At 39.4% G+C, this 22,986-nt stretch overlaps 1 long non-coding RNA gene across 1 annotated transcript in view; it reads right to left on the bottom strand.

The window, feature by feature from the left end:
• Positions 1-1,891: 1,891 nt before the first annotated feature.
• Positions 1,892-22,986, bottom strand: part of LOC122821790 — a 51,789-nt gene continuing 30,694 nt past the window's right edge. Inside the window, exons 2-4 of the long non-coding RNA XR_006369063.1 lie at positions 15,946-16,221; positions 5,571-5,635; positions 1,892-3,204 (exon numbers count right to left, since the gene is read on the bottom strand). This is a non-coding gene — a long non-coding RNA (uncharacterized LOC122821790). The remainder of the gene's footprint in view (positions 3,205-5,570; positions 5,636-15,945; positions 16,222-22,986) is intronic.

The raw sequence follows: 22,986 nt of genomic DNA, 5'->3' as shown, positions 1-22,986 counted from the left end.
AAGGGGGCCAATCAAACCCTGAGAAAATTATGTCACCTTTTGTTGAGCCGCTCCATTCAAAGCTATAGAAGTGCAGTGAATTGAGAGCTGCATAGAGGTCATTTTTTTCCCCCCGAAGAGTTGTGTTTATGTGTATGTGTGTGAAAAAAAAAAAAAAAAAAAAAAAACAGAAGAAAAAAGAAGCGGGGGAGGCAGACAAGCAGAGAAATGCATTGTGGACATGCTAATGTTGTTGACTATAACCAGAGCCATAAAGATGTCATGAAGCTCAAGTTACAAAACATAAGCCAGAGGGCCCTCGGTCTTCTTTTCTTCTTCCATTTTGTATTGTTGTCTCCTTCAGATATAGTTCTTAATTAATCCATATGATGTTTGACAAAACTTGTCAAAACTACAACAAGCTGGAGAATAAAAGCATGAAGCATACAGTTAGTTTTTTATTGAACTGAAAGCGATGACAATATGCAACCCCTCAAACGATGACCGCACCCTCTTAGAACCTCCACCCACGCTCATTCACACATAGGGACGAAGGTTCCCCTGTTCTCAGCAAACATCGACAGTGAATGACATTAGAATAAGAAGTGACTTTGTTGGACTTATTCAGTCCAATTGAAAGCAATAATTATATTTACGCTTTAGGCTGGCATGGGTTTCTACATGTGAAAAAGGCCCTGTGGGGATTTTGACTTGTAATTGGTGAAAAACTCCCAACAGTCTGACTCATACTGAACCAGACTAGGATATAAGGTACTTCTCCGTTGACATTATAAATACAAAAGTGACATAAAAAAATACCTTAGAGCAGAAAAAAATGTGTTCAACATACTGATCTTCTCTCCTAAAGACCATAAGAATTTAACTTGTGATACATTTTCTTTTTCACTCCAAAATTTCTTCTTCTTTTGGCTGCTCTTGCCTTACAAGATCATCCTTTCATCTGATCAATTCTATTATCACTTCAACCTTTGCCTTGTTGACCATTACCCCAACCTTTTCCATGCCCTTCTTCACTATATACATGAATTGTCTGGATTGTCTTCCTGTTCTCCCTCTGCCGAGCTGCTCCATCTCCAAAACTTTCCCCCCCAATGTTTCCACTACATCTAAACTAACAGTTTTCTTTTTTTACTTCTACAAATAGGTTTGCGATTAGGCTGGCCTGATTTAAATGGGTTTGTACACTCCCAATAATATTTGAATGAAGATATGGTGGCAGTGTGTAGAAAAAATCTTTTTGTAGCCATCAACAAGGTTCTGGAATAATTCTGGCAGCATACTAATAATTTATGCAAACTGTATTATTTTGTTCAGAAGAGTGGTCGAGTGCCCAGTCAAAATTATATCAGAAGGTTAACGATGCTTACATAAAACATGTGTTTTGTTTCCAATTTACAAATTGACATGTATCCAAATATCAGTGGCTCTGTATGTGTACAATTAAATATGTATGTATATTTGAAATTGTGTAAATTATATAAAATATACATTTCCATCCATCCATTTTCTATTCACCCTTTGTCCCTAATGGGGTCTGGAGGGTTGCTGGTGTCTATCTCCAGCTACATTCCGGACGAGAGGCAGGGTTCGCCAATCTGTCGCAGGGCAACACAGAGACAGACAGGACAAACAACCATTCACACACACTCACACCTAGTGAGAATTTAGAGAATTTAGAGGCCGGGAATCAAACCCAGGACCTACTTGCTGCAAGGCAACAGTGCTTGCATCCAAAATTGCATTAAAACCACTGCCCAGAACTGAGTAGTTTCTATTACTTAGCTTTGTGAGTGCAAAACTTATACTTGCCTATATCCTTTTAAAAACAACATCTCACTGCTTATTAGTTAGATAAATCCCCAGGTGCAGTAACAGAACAAACAGACAGCAGCTTAAATACACTTTTTTTATTTATTTCTGCCAACAAGTTTTTACAGACACAACAAAGGGATGGAGCTATAAATCATCGTCATAACGAACAGTGCGCCAGGACGATCGGCCTACATTAAAAGACTGCCAATGTGTCACAAAGAAATGCAGTTGGGAGTGTTTTCGGTTGGCATTCATCAAAAACCTGCAACAATGGTGTCTTTGTGAAGGGAACTGGAAGACAGAAGCTGCAGTTCCACTGAATAAACAACCTCAGCACAGCACCTTGATCTCACATAGGTTGATTTTGTTCATCACAAAAAGCACTGACAGCACTTCAAATTTTCACATTACAACCACAAACTTCAATGCATTTTTTGTGAGAGCAAAGAAGTGCATAATTGTGAAATTTAGAATAATGGGCATGCATTAGTGGCTTGCATATGTCATTAGGCTCCCTTATACTCTGATATCTCTAACTAAGCCAAATTTCCTCCAGAAGGTAAGAAAGTAACACTAAATCATTCCCATGGTACAATACGGCAGTGGTGGCAAGTAGGTAATTTTATTTATTTTAGTTGTCAGTCTGTACAATAGCAAAATAGGTAGAGACATTCCCAAAAATCTGTAATTGCAGCAAACTGTAAGTACATGTGCAGAGCAGAGGTTTCAGAATATTATCTGTAATACATAAAAAACATGCTGTCCCATTCTTTCACATTTCAACTATAAACTATTGTTTTTATCTAATCTAAAATCCCATTACAATGTATTGAGGTTTGGCCTTGTAAAAGTTCAATGGGGATAGATATTTTTGCATGGCACTGTACAAAGCTGATTTTATGTACTTTACTTTACATGTGCAAAAGATGCACAAAATGAAAAGTCCATCGGATTACTATCCTTTAAATTTTCCAGCGGTTGTTGATCCCTTTCATGAATAAATGTCACAGCATGAAGAAGCAGTGAAAATCAAGAGCAGATGCACATTGAGAAACAATATTTATCCAAGTTCAATTCAGGAAAAAATGAGAAAGTCAAACAATGTGTAGCTGGTTGATGTAACTGTGGCATTAGCACATTTATTACATCGATTTTTCTACTGAGCATGTATCCAGATGTTGACAGATGTGTTCCACAATGTCTGAGCTGCTGAATCCTCTCCACTCTGCCTCAGAGTTTATGTCAAGGCTTTTTTCCGAGTTCTAGTCCTGGCTCGAACCTGACGGCTATATCGTCAGGGAAGTAGCTCACTCAGTCATTTGCCAGGCCAGGAGCGCACAGCTGCTGCAGGAGGATGCAGGTTCACCGACCAGCTCACAATTAGGTGTGATCCTAGAAACATGACATAGAAAGTTATGATTGACTACGGCCACAAAGAACCAGTTTGAACATCCACATTTTTCTTAAGCCAATTTACAGAAATTTCAAAGTGTATAAGCTTTTCAGTATTTTTTTAATTTTTTTTTTTAGTTGTAGTGCATCATTTGTTTGCTAGTAATGTTTCTATGAAATAAGAGTCTTGAAAATGGAACCTGATGCTTTAATGTACAATGTAGGTACTGAAAAAAATGTATGTTTTCAAAAATTATATATGTTGAATTTAACTGCCTAATAGACGAAAGAGTTATTTAAAACAAATGTTTGAAACCAAACCCAAATCTGGGATAGTTCAGGCTATTTAAAGTGGGGTTCCATGGAGAGATCTGGCATAGTTAGCGTCTTACCTCTGGCAGATATCAGAACAACCCTACTTTGGCAAATACTAGTATATATGGTTGGGTTGTATTTAAGGCATTTTAGAAAAAAAAAAAATTATTTGAAAAATGTTACAATAGTTCACACACATACTAATCTATTTTTTTTGTTGTTGTAATTTCTGCTTCAAAATGTATCTATTACATATTACAGATGAGGTAAAGGCTACTATTAAATTATCCTGGACTTAAATAAAACAATTAGCATAGTAACAGGGTGAACGCATGTAGGTAAAATTGCTTTGATGCAGTAATTCATACAAAATGAATTTGAAACAAATAGAGGGCATGCGTTGAACATCATCTGAACATCCATTTTAGTAAGACATTTATGTATTTAGAAAACAGTGCCTGTCTTTGCATCTCTCTGATATTTTTTTGAGTGGCCGAATCCTGGCCAGAGCCTGATTCTGCTCCATTAATCCAAGATGAAGAATTAAACATGTATAACATCTCCGGACAATTTCACTTCAGAAACATCAGAACTATCCCTTTAAAAGTTCTTTTTTTTTATGCAGGAGCTTTGAAATTGGCATAAAAAAGTTTGAGATTAGCCTCAACAAGTGCAGGCTTGAAGTTCTGATTTAAAAGATTCTCATATGTCATTCCAGAGGTTCAAAATAATCAAAAAAGTATATGCAATGTTTTTAACAGATCGAGGACAACTAAACAGTTAAAGATAAAGATGAAGTTGGTGAGTAATCTCAAATTAGGTAATGCAGGTAGGTGGCATTTTGACAACCCAGACTTTGCTGTACCTACACTTGTTCTTGTAATCTCACCAGAAAAAAATGACATAATGCTGCCCACCTCCGCACAGCAGCCACTCAACCCTGTACTTGTTATGGCAGCAAAGTGGTGTGACCGGCCCGGCCCAGCCCGCCCGGTTTTTGAAGGGAAGGAACTTTGTGTCAGAAGATAAGTAGTCATCAATCACTATTTCTCATCTTCTTTCTGCTTGTCTGCACCAACAAGCTGGTTTACCTGCAAGGAATCACGATCCACCAACGTACAGGATGTGACTTAAATCTTGTTGTCTTTTCTCATTTTCAAATATCACACAGGCATCCAGTCTGTGTGATATTTGTTAAAAATCTATGACCATTACTTGCTGCCTTGGTCAGATTTTGCGCTTTTGTAGCTTATTTTCTGGATCTTTCTTTCTCTTTGGCTTGCAGTCTAGTTTTTCCCTTCCCACGTTTCTTTCCTGTGCCTCACCTTGGAGTGCAGCCAGCGAGAGCAGCATCAGCGCATAGGATCCAGGTCCCAACCTGCCTTTGAGTCTTTGCTTGCCCATGTATATCTTTTTGTGCCGGAGGCTGCAACTAGGGCTGGCAGCCCCTATGGCCCTCCCTCAAAAGCCCATCTACTGTACCCGTCTGTTGGCGCTCTGCCACCCATACACAGTTCCCCTTCACTTACTGACAGAACCAACTAGACAGCAGAGGAAGATATTATAACCTTAAAAAAAAAATATAGAAAATGATTGCTCATCTGAACTCCACTAAAAACACCCACGACCACCGTGAGAGGTACACTTATATAGTACCTGTCATTCAGCCTGCTGGCTGCCCTGCACAATCCCATTACCGAGTTCCTTTGAAGGGCACCGACTCTGCGGTGGGCCATCAAAGCATATCTTCTCAGTTCCACTGAAGGGATCTGAGGCTCCTGTGTTTGAAGCGATATCTCAGTGCCACTGCATTCTTTACTTTGCTGTCATGACTTAGATTACACAATTTAAAAAAAAAAGAGAAAATGAAGGGTACAAATCCCGTGTCGTTCCCTGGATGATACGCAGCCATCACATGTGTCTCAAAACGTCTGTTTTTCAGTAACCAACACACTGGAGTTGTGTGTGGCAACTGTCAGAATTAGTAATATACCTGCAATGTGCGTGAACAAACTCAGTGATGAAACAGGAGAAATCAGAGACATCTCTACCTTTTAAAACTGTTGAGATAGAGTTTCCATTACTCAGCCTCTTCTCACAGCTCACCTGGGATGACCTGAAAAAGACAAAAGATGGGGGGGAATGAAGATGATTCAGAAAGGCTTTCCTGGATAAGTACGGAATCAAATTCAGTCTAGGTCAGCTCGACCCAAACTTGCATTCATAAAGTTCCAACTACGGAGAAACTGGGGCTCATTTTAAAGAACAAAAAATGGAGATAAAACAAACAAACAAAAAAACAGCCTATTCTGGGCAGTCTAGACCAGGGGTGGGCAATCCTGGTCCTGGAGGGCCGGTGTCCTGCAACTCTTAGACTTCTCCCTGGTCCAACACACCTGAATCCAATAGCTGAATCACCTCCCAAGTGCAGTCAGGTTCTCCAGAGTCTTGCTAATGACCTCATTATTTGACTCAGGTGTGTTGAAGTAGAGATACATCTAAAAGTTGCAGGAGACCGGACCTCGAGGACCAGGATTGCCCACCCCTGGTCTAGACCCTTCTAACGATGTCTAAACTTTAATGTATCTAACTACTTTGTGTATACTAAACTTACTGGATATACTGTACCTGTTTAATGGTAACACAGAGTAAATCTGCCTTTGAGATGCAACAGTAGGGGAAGGTGCTGTAGGTGCAGTTTTTGGCTTGTTTAACTTCAAGGGAAACATGATGTAAATTATGTATTCACAATATATTATTTGGCATTTAAGTAAAGCCATTTCAGATGCAAAATTCTCATCACATTGAAATTACTACAAATGACTGTCATCGTGAACTATCAATAGACATGCTATCTGTCTTTGGACTGATCACAGACATACCAGAAAACACATTCAGTCATTCTGCTCCTCTAACTTCACAAAATTCTCAGGAGAAAATCAAGCACCCGTAAATAATTATTTTTTTTGCCACAAAATAAGAGCCTCAAACAAACAGGCATGTTGTCAAAAAGTAGCTTGAACCTATTTCACTAGAAGTGACACATTGACAGTACATGGATAGTGTTGATGAGAATTGTTGAAAAAAGAAGCCCACTATTTCTACTTTACTTAGCTTTTAGAGGCTTTTTTTCTTGTCTTGGTATCAGACATTTACGAGAACCAGCTTTAAATTATGCAACATTGCAAATGGTAACAATTGCTAAACAGAATCATTTGTCTGAAGGACAGCAAGCATCATTATTTCCTTAATTCTTGGAGTCATTTAAGATCATGTTTGCTTGAAATTAGACACGGTGGGGAATACCATTAGGGTAGTTCTTAATCTTTAGGTTCTTTCGCAACCAGACGTTGCTTTATAGTTACAAATAGTTCAGGCCTTTTTGCAGTTTTCCAATAATTGGCACTGAAAGTAAAACCTTTATTGGAAAGTTAGCTCAGCCAACTCTGCTGAATTAAAAATTTTCTGGGGGGCCTGCTTTTTAATTACACATTAACAATTTAAGTTGTATTACTATATAAGGTTATCAAGTTCAGGTCAGTACTGGCTGAAGCTGCACTAGCTAAAGTAATCACAGCCCAGGTCCAAATCCACCTAAACCAAAGTCAAAGGTGCTTGCAGCGTCTAGTTTTCTCTGTCCCAGACAGGTTACCTTGGCAACAAATGCACTGTTTCCGAGTGACACAAAGCCCAAACTCAAAAACCTCCTTTCAGGTTGAAGGCTCCAAGAGTTGAGGGGGAAAACAGCAATAATAAGACAGTGGGGAGAGAAACTGAATACTGGGAAATTGCTTCACAGAGTTTCTGGAGGACATGGTAAAATGGTTCTTTCCTTTTAAAAATACCTTTCTCTGGCACCAGGCGCCACAGGTAGTCGTGTCCTGCTTTTGCTTCTTTTATACCCTTTCTAGTGTTTCAACTTTTTTTCTAAGCTATCACACTGTGCTAAGTGAGTTATCATGTACACCAGCTGACTAGAGGTGCATGAGGTTTAGCTGAGCTTCCAATGAGGTAATGTTTAGAGAGGTTGGTGAGCAAGTAGAAGAGGTAGTCAGGTCTTGATTAGCTCAGAAGTGGGGGCCTTCTCCAATATTGGACGCCCCTTTGTGTGGAGAGATTACTACCTTATGAAAAACTGCCCCTGCTGACATGCCTGATGGGATCAGAGCTTCCTGCTTATGAGCTCGCCAAAGACAGGAAAGAAAACGCACAAATACCAAGCACGCACTTTCAAAAGTGTCCAGACCAGACAAGCGTGAAAACTCTGAGGTCACTCCTCACATGCAAGATGTGGTTTGCATTAATAAAAAGTTCAATGTGTGGAAACATTGAGAATTGTGTGGCGTCAAAGATCACTTAGTGCTTCTTAAGTCTCCTAGTGTTTGTCATGACCACAAGTAATGATCTCAAGACTGAAAAGAATACATTTATTAACAGGCCAAAGAACAAACAAACATTATGCATTCTATGGTTACATCCTACAGCCAATCACTGATGAAAGTTACACAGTGAACTACTACTGTCATCTGAAAAATATGGAAAGCATACAGCTTAATTGAAAACCAACACACCAGTGTATGTTGGATATCTGCCTAAACCGAAACACTGTGCAAAAAATTCATTAATCAGAGAAGAAACCAACTTGGCCATAATGACTCTGGAGGAGCTACAGAGAGCCACAGCTCTGGTGAAAGTATCTGTGGACATCTGCATTTTATGTCACTGTTTAAACCCCAACTGCTTGTCATGTAATGGATATAGCAAGAAGTTGCTCTGGTTAGATGAGATCATGCCATGTGTGGCAGAAAACTAATACTTCAACTTAGCCTGAACAGACCACTCCCGAGGTGAAACACAGTGGTGACAGCATCGTGTTATGGGGATGGCTTTCTCCAGCAGACAGGCTGGTCTGTATGAGAGTTAAATACGGAGCAATACTGGAGGTAAACCTCTTCTCTGCCGTAAAAAACTTAACCTTTCAGCAGGAAAAGAACATACAGCCAGCACCATAACAAAAACCGTTTACAGGAAAAGATTCTTATATAGTTGAATGATCCAAGCAGAACATACAGAATTAAGACCTAAGTCTAATTTGGACTTTATGGGGGGACTTGAACACAGAATTTTTAAAGATGGTCTCTAATCCAAACTCATTGAGCTGTGTGTATTTTGAAAATGGACAAAGATTTCATCCTCAGTCTCTGTGGAAGATCGAGACATTCCCCAAATGGCTGCCGCCTTTCATTTTTTGCACTTTTATTGGCTCTTGTGGCCTTTATTTGATAGTGAATTGACACGAAAGTGGGCATTGAGAGAGGGGACAGCACATGTGGCAAAGGTCATCAGCCCTGTACTCGAACTTGTGACATCTGTGTTGAGAACCAATATGTGGGTTGTGCTTAAACCCTTTGTCAAAAAACACTGTTGCTTTAATTGCTGCAAAAGGTGGCTATATAAAGTATTGACAAAAACATTACCGAGCTATGCTTTTCAAATCTTTACTTGTAAAATATTTTAAAAAGTGTGATCAAAATTATTTGCTACCTTCTGTTGGTGTATACACACATAAAATCCCACTAAAATACATTGTGGTTGTAGCCTGACAAAATTTGACATCACTTCTGATGGTCCATTAGTTCAAATTAATCTATGATTATGAGATAAATGTAAACAGGAAACTGCAAATAAAAACCTGCCTCGGACAGCAAAGTAGAGCTTTTTACTTATTTCCAGATGTGTAATTGGGTGTTAATTAGTGGTGGCCTTAGTTCACATAACCTTCCCCAAACAAATCACAATTAAACCTAAGACCAATAGAATAAATGTGGAAGCCTGGTTTTGTTGAGCTGTACCGCAAACTTCAACACCTTTCCATTTCTACAGTGTGGCAGCCTGTACCAACAAACACTCATATTTCCACAGAGTGCATTGTGAAAACAAATAAATGTTGTGTGTGTGGGTGTGTGTGTTTTAGCATTTCTCATGTAGTAAGGCCCATTTTCCAGTAAATGCTACGTTATGAGGACCCACTGCTCCTCATGGGGCCCAATGTTCAGGCCCCATAAGAAGAAGTGCTGTTTTGGGGCTTGGGGTAAAGTTTAGTTGTGAATTGGATTTAGGTAAAGTTAAGGGTTAGGCATGTAATGGTAATGGTTAGTTGTAGGTTTAGGGTCAGGGTTTAGGCTATAGAAAGTAATGAAGTAATGGAAGTCATTGTCAAAATATAAATGTATAATGTGTGTGTGTATGCAAAGCATGCAAATAAAAAACACATGCACACATACCAATCAGGGACACTGGCACAACCTTGCGCCAGCGGTCTTTTAAACCAGTCATGTGAAACGACCCATTCCCTTTTGCAAATCAGATTACATCTCCGAGCTGAGCCGAGGCCTGCATGTACACACCCACATTCAAAGCTAAGGGGCTCATGTCCATTACACAGGCACATGCACAGGCACACACAACACTCACCCTAATCAGATTTTGTCCTACCAACCCTCCTGAAATTGGGAGAGTACAAAATCCGTGGGGGTGCCGCTAAGAAAGGAAATATTAACTCAAAAATGTACAACTCGAATGATTCAACAAATATGATATATTCAGGGACTGCATCCTAAGAATAATGGAGTTCTTTCTATGGAGTTCCCTGAAAATCGTAGTGGGCTCTGATAAGCTTCCTTTCAGCGGTGTTCCGACTGCTGTTTGGCAGGGCTGCTGTGGAATGAGCACATGTGGAGACATGTTTATAGAGCGTTTGGTCTGAATGCAAATGATAGATGATTTGTGAATGATTCAAGTTCTCTTCAGGTTACCACGTATTGAAAACACAAAAAGCGCAGTCATTTATTCTGCTTCAATTAGTGTCAAATTGGGCTCAGTCAGTGATTTCAAGTTAAACAACATTAAACAGTCCAGCAAGAGACTCAGTTAGCAGATAAATAAATGCAGGGATAGCTGAATCCTTGCAGGGTAGCAGAGTGAGTGTGCAAATATTTCAGGGCTGCTCGTGTCTACTTTGACTATCAGGTGATGAAAGTTTTTGACGCTGTGTGAGTGTACTGTAAAGTTTTTGGCTCAGAGAAAGGGTGAAATAAGTTGGTTGACTGCTTGTTGGGGGACCAGATCTCTTAATCAAACCCAGACAGCAAGAGGAAGTGCACTCTGCCATAAATAATATACATTACGTTCCTACTCATGCAAGTAGAAAACACACCAAATACAACACAAAGGGATTTCCTCTAAACCAATTGACAATCAAATCTCTTTTTTTGTTTCTATTTTTTTTTTTATATATAAATTATTTCTTCAAAGAAAGAAAGTAATTGTCTGTGCCTCCTTTGCCATAGAAGTTAGGGGGTGGGAAGTTGTGGGTGGCTGGAAGTCGAGATGGCTGTGCCCTCAATGGGGTGTCAGGACTCTGTCAGTTAGTTAAACTCAAGTTCAGCTCTAGTGGACTTATCCTGTCTTCACAGCGACATCTGAGAAGAGAACCAGTGGAGATGGGCAGAGTGGAGAACAGAGGAGCTTAGATTGCACTGGATGTTCAGATAAGGTGACAGGAAAGGGCAAAACAGGGCAGGACAACATGGGAAGCGGACTGTGGTTACTGTTACACTCGGAAGAGATCATTCAACCGTTGGCTCACCTTTCCCACCTGTGGGGGCCAGGATGTGACTTGGTCACAAAGTACAACAGCAGGGAGTTGAGAATTTGTCACGTCACACCGAACCTCGGTACGTACAATTATCAACAATTAAAACCAACATGGCAGGGTGACATGGTGGACCACAAGAGAGCAGGTCAAAGGAGTAAACAGCAACAAGAAAAACCTTGGATTTTGAAGCTGCAGAGCTTCTTAAGACAAGAAGCTTTGCATACCCCTATAGAAATAGTGGAATGCTAGAATAGAAATACTCAGACTTCTGGAAGCTTCAGAGACAACATAACAGGAATCTATACTTCACTGCAATATTGCTTGATAGGTTAACCAATTTAATGCTAACATGGCAGATTTAAAATCAATTTTAAATGTATTGTTTATTTGAAAACAAAAATTTACAACAAATTTTTATCTGCAAGTAGAAATAATGAATGGCCACACATGGCAAAAAGCTAGAAAAAATATCTTGAACATTATTATTGATTCTTTTTATAATTTAGTTTTAAAAGTAAATTCGGAACTAGAAGTGATAATGGAAGGTCAAATGATCTTATTTGAAATAAAAATATCACAAAATATTTGTCTATTAGTTTTCCAAATAATAACAGAACCTGTGACCAGGAGCGGTCACCATAGCTGTGAGATGTTAGTTTTAGAGCATAGGTAAACGGCCTCATCTATGGTGGGCCTGTACCCTACACAGAGAACACACATGTTTTCCATTGTGGTTAAAAGAGATGGGGATTAAAGTGTAGCACAGCCGGAGCCACAGCCATACACCCCATGGTGGGATCACAGTCTTCCCTGGTCTTTGAGCAGTGCTGATGCAGCTCAGTTGAAGGCTTGGTATTGTGTCAGGAGAAGGCATGGTCAAATCTACTTTATAGGTAAGGCCAAAAAGAAAATATATTTACTGGTTTTGAGGAGGCAGACATGTAGGGAAGATGGTAAAAGTGCCTGACAGAAGGTGACAGACCCTCACACCAAAACAAACTATTAAGGTTATGGAAAGGTGTTGAGATGAACTGGATATTGCTTACACAACCACAAAACTGTCCCAGTAAAAGATAGATCACCTTCAAAGCTCATATTAAAAACCATAAAGAGGTGAAACAATGACGTTAGAAAAGAAATACAATGGCAAATTGCCAAACGTTGATGCTGTTTAATGCTTGACTTTCACCTCAGTGCCGCTTGGTCAAATGGGCCACATTCAGGTACCACAGGGGATAGTTAATGCAGGAGACTGTGACCGTGTAGCCAATTAACAACAGACACTTTATAAAGGCAAACAGTGCAAGGGACATTGAGCAAGATATGCATAGTGGAGCATATCTGCCCTTACCAAAAAAAATGCCAATTAACAAACACCACATGAAGTTCTGCTGTGACTGCATTGGCTGCAGTGCTTTTACATGTAGGGAGGGCTGAACATTCATTTTGTCAGTTCCACCCAGCAATAGTATCCACTGCTGAGTGGTTTGAGGGATGTGAAGTATTTAAGGGTTTGCCTACTTTCATATAAGCCTATAAAAAGGGAACATTAAACTAAAACCAGTTTCACACTCTTTACATTTTTAAATATTCTAATATGCTTGGGGTTTGGTGAAGAAAATGCTTATGAGGACTATTTAGGTCAAATTTGAATTTTAGCTCAATTTTGTAACAAAATCCCTCTAGATCTCGTAAATTGAGTTACTCTGAATTTTCACCCGAACAAGTTAAACCTGAGCATCCCAGAAAATTAGGAACCTCCATTCTTAACCTTTTGACCTCCCATAAACTAAGATAATGACATGTTTTTCATCTGTCAGTTCTGCAGCACTGGTGTATCCCCTTCTCTGTGTGTTTGTGGGAGGAACTGGGCAGTGGGGATTGCGTGCAGGGAGTCTGAGCAGATTTGCTGGACTTTCTCACCCACAAACACACTGCGGCTGAAAGAGGACGGCATGTTAATGAGTGTGTGCTAGGTTGTGTTTTGAAACTGGAAAGAGTGATTGGAATCAGCTTTGAAAAGGTCACGCTGAACAAGTTCATGAGACTAAGTGAATGCAGTTTCGTCTTCAGGTGACTCAAAGCCGGTAGCTTCTCTACACACTGGTACCACTCAAACCACTTATCCCTCCTTCATGACATCATTAGTTTCCGAATCCAGTGACGCCACACTGACATTTGGTCTCTTTGATTAATTGGTTCCTACAGGGCTCTAGGAGTATTTCCGACCAAAACCAGAAAAAAAACACACTTCTTCAGCACTAATTTGTTAGATCTAAACACCCCTTTAGCCTGGAGAAAACCACAATCCAGGATGATCTAACATGAAATAAAAAGCATAACTCAATGTAGCTGAGTTTTTTTTTTTACTTGGTCACAGCTTTAAATAGGATGTCAGTATTGGGCGTATCTGTCAAAGCACCTTGACAACATCCAACAAAAACACATCAACATAACACACGGATCACAGCACAAACCTAAATGCATGCCTCTGTGCACATGTCCTTCATGCGTTAATTAACAAGGATTGCAAATATTCCCATGTAAAATGAAAACTTCCAACAGTGGAAAAGGGTAGAATGAGGAAAACATGTAATCCAGCTAATCCTGCAAGGATTAGGACCAGGCAAATATCAGCAATAATAAACAAATGACTAACATTCCCGGCCTGTGTGGTTTCAAGCCCCAGGGCTCCAGCTAGAACCCAGCAGGGTCTGGATCCAATCCCCGCTGTTTATCAGTGCACGTAGAAGTGGTCACTTGTGAAACCTCTGAGATAAACGCTTGGGGGACAAACAGAAAATGGCTCACAGAGGAGCGTAACCAAATCACTCCTCCTAGTTGGGGTTGCAGATCAGACCTCAAACACCACAGCCTGATATTCTGGCTATGTTCCTACCACTCTATTTTTCACAGTGACACAGTTTTCTATTCCGCATTTTTCTATGGGCTGATAACCTTCGACATGTTTTAGTGACAAAACTACTCTAATCTGTCAGGCAACACTTGGACTGAATTAATTCACCATTACAAAAAGCAAAACTATGCAAGTAAACAAACAAAGGAAGTTTACATAGTAAAATTCAGTTTGTTCCAAAAAGGAGGGCACCCACATTACAAGGCTTTCAACACTTTCAATAGGTTTTCATTTATTGTAAATACATGTTTAATTTATATACTGACACAACTCAATCGTTTAGCATTATTTTCATCTGGACTGATTGGGAAATCAAACACTGAACAAATTAGAATTTTAATTGTGTGACTGCTAAAGCCACAGATACTAAAGTTTGCACTTTCACAATCTTTTTTGATGCAACCATTTTAGCTTAAAGATATGCTTTGATTCATTAACAGAGGCAAACATGTTTTTTTGGGTTTTTTTTGCTGTATTCAAAACTACTCCTGTAATCAATGAACCTGGAGCAATTGGAATGGGCAGGTTAGATCTTGAAGAAAACCTAAGAGTGGCATGATAAATAGTAATGGCTTGTACTGATGCACACAATCACATTTAAGGGCAATGTAATGTCTAAAGACTCTATTATTGCATCTTTAGGACAAAGGCATAATGCTAGAGTACTTTTTAGAGCTCTTGCAAGGTAAAAAACAAATAAATAAATACATAAATATATATATATAATTATTTTTTTTTTTCAAGAAAAAGAAAAACCTTGAAAAACAATCTTGAAATAAAGTCAGGGACTCTCTTGCTGAGTGGCAAAACGTCTAAGAATTTTACCATTATGCAAAAAACTAAGTTTTTTAAAGACTTCTGTCGGAATGAAAACATGAAACAGCAAACCTGTTTTGTTTATTGACAAAATATTGATTGCTGGTCACCATGGAGTTATTGCAGAAGAATGCTAGACGGGGTAACAAAATGGATCATAAAAGCCCTGAAGGAGTGACAGGGTTATTTAATTGCTCTGTGTTGTAAAACTACAGATCAAAGTCAAAGAAGTGAAAACAGGTTGTATTTTTTTTTTATATTCTAGAACTGCTTCCACCGGTAATGCAGACACAATAGCTTTGTTTTATTTGACATCTGAGAAAGTGTTTTGACTCAAACTAGGTGAATATTCAGATGCTCTAAAATCAAAACACCAGAAAGTAGGGGCAATAAAAATCAGTCTTTTACTCTTTCAGATTTATTTTCAGATTCAATGTGGAAAAAGTGAAGAATTTGTAACATCTTGCTTTCTCTGCCTGCCTCCAACACAACACCGTACCTGCTGTGCCCAGTGACTTACAAAGTCTGAAGGACTTTTCTGTCCCAAAGCAATTCCCTGGCTGGCACAAAAGCCATCTGGGGTGCGTCTGAGAGCTTAAGCAACAGAATAACTCTTTCAAGCAGAACTCTGCATGGTTGTGACTGCAGGGCGCTGAGGTTGCCACTACCTAGACTTCAACTGTATCTCCTCCTCCCCTTCAACCCCTTTAATCCTGACCTACATGACTGACTCCAACTGAAAGCTCCACACGCCAGAGGTGGGAACCAAAAGCACTGTCAGATGTATATAAAAAGACCACCTGCTCATCAAATTAAATTGCATCCACAATTGTGAATAAAGAGAAAGAGAAAGAAGGGGGGAAATGAGAAAAATAAAAGTCTGCCTTTGTGATGTTGGCAGACAAAAGAACAAATTGTATGTCTGTGTCACGATTCTACAGCTCAGAATTGGCATAGGAACCCACTTAGAACTGGTTGCATGTGTAGATGTTGATATAGGTTCCCACCTGAGAGAGGAAGAGGTGCACGGACTCACCTTTCAGCCTTTCATCTTGGTTTCTTTTGTATTCCATGACACTTATACATCCTGTCTCTTTCCACTATTGAGCAGAATTGACTGTTATTATTCCAAACAGCATTATCTTTATTAATGCCACAGGTCTCAGGACTGTGCACTTGCCGGGAGCTGGGTCTGGATGGAGCACAGACTAGTCTGGCTAGATAAAAGCTCAGCGTAGAGTGATGTATGCAAGCCAGACAGTTCCGAAGGGCCTTCATCCTTGCTCTTCAAGCTCAGAGAGAGGCAGAGGACCTACAAAGACAAAGACATGACTTTAATCTTTAGATCAGGTGGAAACATTTTTTCTGAGAGTAGCATTATAGAAGACTATCAAAGCCACTTTAGGTTAGCTGGCAGTCGGAACAAACACATTTTAATATAAGCAAACATATTCCGTGGAAATTGAGAGAAAAAACAAAAAACAAAAACAAACTTCTGAAAGCCTAACAAAAACTGTTATGTTTGAAAAAATGATTAATATATTTCTATTATGACTGGTATTAACTTGAATGAGGCTCTTTCCCAAAGGCTGTCATGCATGACAAGTTATTTTAAAGGTGGTGTGGAGAGCTGACGTGTGGCCAGGCCTGGGCAGGGCAGCGGCCGGGGGTCTTAGCTTAATGCCTCAAGCCCCTCGCTCCAGTGAGGCACACAGAATCAGCTCCTGGCCAGAGTCCGGACACTGATTTATGGGACTGGGTGATTATGATCAAGCCAGCCGTGAGGACCACCCAGATGGTGGCACAAGATGACAAACACACACAAAAGAAAAAAAAAATGAAGAAAAAAAAACATACCCATAAATCCATACATTTTTGTTTTTACTTTAATGGTCATAGAAATTACTATGATCTAAAAATAGCAACTAAAATGCCAAGATTCACCAAATATTGAAGATCAAGTCAAAATTTGCAAGTGCTTTGCAATTAATTAATCTGAAACAATTAGAATAAGAGGAAAAAAAATGCTGACTTCCTCATACCTAACAAGTGAAGTTTACTCATCAGAGCTTATCTGTTTCTGCAGAATTAACTATTTTAGAAAGCTATTTCTGCTAAAGCATTTCTTAATTTTTTTTGTCTGTTGTCTGTAAAATTCTGTGCTTAAAGTGTTGTAACATTACACCTATGCTCTTTCTACAGCCTAAGATTTTCATGTCCAAGGCAGATTAAGATAAAATTTTATTTACCCAAAAAGTTTGTTCCTGATTGAAAATCATTTCAATATCTCTCAAAACATAGTAAAAATATTAACATTTTTTGCGATGCTCTTATATCGACATGGTCTTTAAAGATAATCGGTTAGAAGTCAGAAATATTCTGGTCATTCCAGCGTTGTTACTTTTTACTTTCTTTCTTACTTTCAAAAATCAGAATAGCAGCTTTCAAATCAGAGAGAAAACGATGAAAGACATTTCTTCTAAATTAGCGATACTCAACTCACTCGCTCGACATTTTCTGTCATAAGACAGATCTTCTAGTTCACAGCCAGTTTGAAAGCCAGTTTTCCCTATAAGTCACATTTCCTGTCAAGAGCATGTGCAAATATGCTAAGCCAAAGAGGAAAAACCAAGAAAAGCAAATATTTCCCGCTTGCTGGGGCACAACGCAACCGAACCTCGAGGCACCAGTTGGATGAGCTGAACAATAACAGTCAATGACAAATCGGACGTGGTGCATTCCTTGAGCAAACACTGATCTCATAAATGGAGACAGGTAGACAAACACTCACCTGCCCTGAGCAAATAACACACACACACTAACACATGCATACTTTGAGAGTAGTCAATAGGTTTATGTAACTATGATAACATTTATTTCAGTGAAAATGTTTATAGTTAAAAATATGAGTTGTTTTTTTTAGCAAATTACAGTAACACTGCAAACTGTGCAAACCTGATGTTGCAAATAAAATCTTACTTTCTTACAAGTTTAAAGACTAAATTCAACCCTATCTGTAGTCAGAAGGGGCTGCATCGTCAATGCTTTGCATTTATGTGAACACCCTCTGCTGCCTTTTGATTGGACACTCCAACAGAGAAGATGAAGAGAAGAGGAAGTTGTGGTGGCAATGAGTAGCAATGGGGATGACTGGTAGTGATCACAAAAAAACAAAAACTACTTGGTTTCTATGGAGATGAGTAAACAGTGGTTGAGAGAGAGCAAAAAATGGGGAGTGGGATGTAGAGGGAGGGAGGCAATGACTGACCTGCAGTAGTTAACAATTCATCCCTGTATCCGGATCTCGAATGATTGGGCAAACATGGAGTGCTACAGAGGCTAATGGGCCCCAAAGGGCTGAGAGAGGGGCATCACCCCGTGGGTGACACAGTGACAGGCTCCCACTGTTTGGTGTGAGTAAGGAAAAGGGACTGCTGGGAAGGGAGGGGGACATACAGCGGGGAAGGGGGTGAGGACTTGATGGGTGATGGGAGAGTAGCTAAGCAAACAGGATCATGGCTGACTACAGTACAGTCATCAAACAGCAAGGATGGCTGAAGCCTTGGAAAATAGAGTACAGGCATGAGATGTGTAAAGATCCCATTCTGAGGATAACAGCAATCTTTAAAGTGTACCACAGCAAACATCAACCAATAAATTCTGATCCAGGTCCTTGTGTTAAGTAAAAAAGGTAAGAACATTTGGATACCAGTTGTGCCAACAGAGGAAATAAAACTTTTACAGGCCTGATCACAGTAACAGTATATGTTTCTGGCACATATCCACTTTATTACGGAACATGTTGCCCATCTGGGTGAGCCACTAAGGGAACTCACATCACCTTTACAGGGATAGTTTGGATTTTTTGAAGTGAAATTCTGTAAAGTTATAGGCAAAAGTTCCCTTACCCCTAATAAAAAGATAAAGATGTCATTCTCAAAGCAGTGAAAAAAACAGTAATATGTGCGTTCCTAGTTTTAGCTGATTTAGTTAACTAAAACAACACAAACTAAAAATTCTTATGTCTGCGGCATACAATGCTTTTCACCTGATTTGAACACTATACTACACATTCAAGAGACACAGTTGTTAAGTGTATTATGGTTTTCTCAGCTGAAAAATGTCAGGTAACTATGGTAATCAAGAGATCAAATGTGATTTGTCAGTCTGCTCTGAGGTTCAAGAGTGGACTAAAACACTTCTGAAACACTGGAGACAGTGTTGGCATAGGAACATGTTCATTAGCTGAGAAAGCAACCAAACAAATGTTGCAAATACTTTCAATTTAGTTGTTTGAAATTGTTTAGTAGTTTCAAATTGTAGCTCCTGTAGAAGGAGCTAAAACAGACAGTCTATCAGTGTTCCACCACTCTGGAATTTCTTCATTTTTTAAGTAACTGCAAAATGACGTTTCTACTCAAAACTAATGGAACTATTACACTAAAGCAGTATGATAATCTCGAAATTATTTTATATCTGCTTTGCTGTTATAAACAAGTAAGAGAATACAAGTGTTTTTGTCCAACTTTGCAGGTATATTCCATTGCCATATCTTTTATATCTTCTTTTACTGAGCTAGGTTACTTTAGGAGAAACAGAGTCAAAGCCTGTAATAGTCAAAGTTAGAACTATTTTATTAATCCCTGGGTGAAATTGAATAATATGAGGTACAAATGAAAAAAGGGATTCAAAGCCTGCAGGATCCATTTCCAAAACACTGACCACTGAACAGCAGTGTGTAGTGCCGTTCATGACAAATCAGTGAGACAAAAACCAGATGAGAGACGGATGGATCACATCCTCCTAAAAAAATAAAAAAAACACACATAAGACTTCAATACTCTTCTCATACAGGGCCAGACTTGACGTAGTGTTGTAATTGTTCTTGGTCAGGAGTGGTTTTCTTTTTGTAGCTTCATGCACTGTCACAGCTGGGTTAACTCACAAGAGTGGCAACTCTCATGTTATCTAATTGCCTGGCTAAGTCTGAAGGGTTGAAATGCCACCATTACAACAGTGCACTGCCATACAAAGGGTGTGTGAGCTATGAGGACCTTTTACTGGTTCTTCTCTTCCACCCACGTCAGAGCTGAGGGCTGAAGCATAGTGTTCCTTTACTTTGAATAAGGCGACTCTTAATTATAATCTACGCAAAAAAATTTAAGACAGAAAACAGGACAACTACTGTGCGCCTGTCAGAGAGAGGGAGAGAAGAAAGGAAGAAAAATAAGGAGGGAAAGTGGGATTATGATAATAATAGCAGATGTGAACTTGTGAAGAGTAATTTCTCGAAAGGTCTGTCATTCAGTAACTTTGGAACAAACTTCTGGCAGTGGCTGAACTCTATATTTAGAATATTTACTAAAATAAAAAGTGAGTTCAATCTGGCATTGAAAGTTTCTCCTCCCTGTTTATGACCTCAACGGTGGTGCTACCGTCACTAATGACGAAATAAGAACCATACAAAGCAAGAAAAAAACAGGCCTCCTCAAATAGTCAGTACATAAGGAAACAGTTCAAAAATAAAGGCTCCTATAAATGATCCTGTTGTGGAAAGCCAGGGCATGAGAAAAGTTGTTTACTGTGTTCTATATTTAGAAGTTAATTTTGTTTTACAAAACGAAAACATTTGGAAGATGACCAGCTTGACCATCTGAGTTAAGTTTATTCTCAAATGTTACAATGCCTTAGTATTCATGCTTCTGTAAATGTTCATATTTTGATGTGGAAAAGTTTAAATCAGAGTTAGTTTCTAAAACAATAACCAAGGCCCTGAACATTACACATGGCAGTGTTCAGCTGAGCAAGGAGAGCAGAGGATCCACAACTTCAGAATCTGTCAATTTGGCAACATGTACTTTGGATCTTCACAAATCCGATCTTTATAGTACAGGGCAAGAAAAAAGTTAATGTTGAAAGAAAAACCTGAATTTCTTTGACCAAAGGTGGAAAGCCTTGACATTCTGAAGGTGTCCCAAGCAGATGAGATCTCCTCAAAACCCCCGAAGAAATTATTTATATATGGGGGTGCAATTGGAAAACAAAAGTGTCTGAAGGTTCAAAGGATATGACTACTGTAAGCATGTACAGCAGGAGGATGAGGAGAATGCTCCTGGAATCAAGGTAATGACTAATTGTAACAAAGGTCCCAGATGAGCTCAAAAGCAAGTGGGAGTCAGACCTGTAACTAAAACACAAGCATAAACACAAGTGATGTTAGGGATTACACCCTGCAATCCGCCGCAGGAGATCACAGACGGCACAGGTGTAGCCATCCCCACAGATGCATTCTTCTCTGTGAACATTGTGCCAGCATAGGTCTGAATGACAGCTCATCATCTGCTCTTGCTGGCTGTGTGAAACTTGTGTAAACATCTTTGTGCATGTGTGCGACTTGGGACACGCACAAACACACACACGAGCAGGAAATAGTGGGCTTACAACGGCTAATGATGTGTCAAAAATGCACAACACAACTCCACACACTCATGGGCAGAGTGGAGCTTCTTTTCTTGATTAAATCTCGCTGGGACTGATATTTATTTTTACTTGTTTTGCTTAGATTTAAGATATAACTGAGTAAACTTTAATAGTAGCCTTTGCTTTATTCAGGATCCGTTAAATGTTCAGATGTTTAATATATTGGTTTTATAAAGTAAAAGAGAACAGACGTTTGACGGAGACCTGCAGGAGTGATAAGCTGTTTTCTCAGTAAACAGCACCCTCTAGAGCGACATGTTACTTTCAGTTCTGCAACTCTCTCTAGCTTTTGTGCTAAGCTTCTCTATAACCTCGAACAACTTACTTCTAACAAGAAGATTCAATGCAAATAATTTTCCACATTCTGAAAAAGAAAATAAATCACAGTGGTATTTTTATTTTTTTTTCTCAATGGGAGGCACTAAGTAAGCAGGTTATCTCGTTTTCTGGCCTCCCTATGAGCCCACATTGAAAAGCTCAGGCTTAACCACTCGTTTTTCCCAATGCAAGCTGATAATGAGGCAGGCTGTTATTAAGATGTTTGCTTTAATCGCGCGGAGGGTTATTAGGTGCAGTTTACAGTACACGGGAGAGATTAAGGCAGGCCACGCGTGACAGTAAAAAAAGCTGAGCAGGCTGATGATAAGCCAGCTACCCATTGCTGCTGAAACCGGGCTCAAAAATACGAGCGCACCGCCGTGCACCAAGCCCAGCATGACAGGGTGTTTACCCCCTCGATCTCTTTGCTTTCGCTCCCATCTCGGTTTCTCTAACTGTTTGCCCCAAATCATGTTACACAACCACAAAGGAATGCCTTGTATATCGGGGCGGAAAAGAGGAAAAAAGGGACAGTAAAGACAGGATTACAGCAGGGTCTATAAAAGCAGTAGATGGTTTTTTTGTGTGTGTGTGTGTTCTTTTATGTTTGCATAAAAGAAGAAGAAGAAGAAGAAAAAAACATGCTCACAGTTTGACAGTATTGTTCAAGCCCAGACGCATGCACACCTAACTTTTTCCATAAACCAAATAAACCTGAAAAGTGCAGCATTCTGCATGCAGCCCGGGAGAGCTGCATGTTTCCTTAACATTTTCTGTGCCATTTAATAAAAAGAGCCTCTACAAAATTTCATTGCAGTTTGGAAGAATAAGGGGAGCACTTGAGAATCCATCATTGTAAATGCATTCAAGTTTTCCCACAAATTTCCCACCAGCTTTTCCAAGCATTTGACCCATGCACACAAGGGCACCACTTTTAATAAAGTTTGGAGCCAAAACACTGCACTCATGTGTTACTTAAAAATGACATGCAGCACCCACCCTTAATGTTTATAAGAGCTGCGGTTCGCTCAGAAAACATTGCTTTTGCCACACATGAAGACAATAAAAACACATTCATTAAGGTGAATTAAAAAATTCCATGCTGAATAGTTTTGGGCTGTTAACGCTGGTTCAGAACTTGTGTCAATAAAGCAAAAAAAAAATACTATGTGCATTAATTGTATCGGCACTGTTAATTCTAGATAAAAGTCGACAATTTTCCCACCCTCTTGGACAGAGCCGTGTAAAGGTGTGTGCATGTTTGTCTATTTGTGTGTAT

The sequence above is a fragment of the Gambusia affinis genome, linkage group LG19 (assembly GCF_019740435.1).
Source record: "Gambusia affinis linkage group LG19, SWU_Gaff_1.0, whole genome shotgun sequence".
In the NCBI taxonomy this organism is placed as follows: Eukaryota; Metazoa; Chordata; class Actinopteri; order Cyprinodontiformes; family Poeciliidae; genus Gambusia; species Gambusia affinis.
This window is presented reverse-complemented; position numbering and strand designations above follow the sequence as displayed.